Consider the following 1,051-nt stretch of genomic DNA (forward strand, 5'->3'; position numbering starts at 1 on the left):
CCCCCCCCCCCAGCTGTCTGTCCCCCAACAATGTAATACATGTTAAAGATCTTTGGCCTGGAAAGAAAATACAGTTGTCCCTGCCCTTTAACCCTCATGTTGTCTTCATGTTGTCCTCATGTTGTCCTCATGTTGTCTTCATGTTGTCCTCATGTTGTCCTCATGTTGTCTTCATGTTGTCCTCATGTTGTCCTCATGTTGTCCTCATGTTGTCTTCATGTTGTCTTCATGTTGTCTTCATGTTGCCCTCATGTTGTCCTCATGTTGTCCTCATGTTGTCTTCATGTTGTCTTCATGTTGTCCTCATGTTGTCCTCATGTTGTCTTCATGTTGTCTTCATGTTGTCCTCATGTTGCCCTCATGTTGTCCTCATGTTGTCCTCATGTTGTCTTCGTGTTGTCTTCATGTTGTCTTCATGTTGCCCTCATGTTGTCCTCATGTTGTCCTCATGTTGTCCTCATGTTGTCTTCATGTTGTCCTCATGTTGCCTTCATGTTGTCCTCATGTTGTCTTCATGTTGTCCTCATGTTGTCTTCATGTTGTCCTCATGTTGTCCTCATATTGTCTTCATGTTGTCCCCATGTGTTGAAAAAGGGACAAAAAAGCATCAACAAAGTGCGTCCTCGACCTCGTGTTGTCCTCGGGGGAAATTTGACCCGTTTTCAAAGTTTTTCAAATCAGAAGTTTCTCATCAGAAGAACCAAAATGCCCAAAAATAACATGGATGATCTTTGGTAAATTTGATGATCACTTTTATTGAATTTGGGGTATTATTCAGTTTCTTAGCTTTTGAAAAGAAAAACATTTAAATGGTTTCAAAACAGAATCCTGACTATACTTTATTTTGTTTATTTTAAATTGGGATTGTGTATAAATTAGGTTTGTTGACCATGTATGGAAAATATAAAAATATGTTAATAATGCCAATAATATTGTTTTCGCCCAGAAAAAGAAAAAGGAGTCTTGTGATGTCTTTGTGTGTGTGTGTGTGTGTGTGTGCGTGTGTGTGTGTGTGTGTGTGTGTGTGTGTGTATATAATGTCTGTGTGAGG

This window comes from Etheostoma cragini, chromosome 3, assembly GCF_013103735.1.
Source record: "Etheostoma cragini isolate CJK2018 chromosome 3, CSU_Ecrag_1.0, whole genome shotgun sequence".
Classification (NCBI taxonomy): domain Eukaryota; kingdom Metazoa; phylum Chordata; class Actinopteri; order Perciformes; family Percidae; genus Etheostoma; species Etheostoma cragini.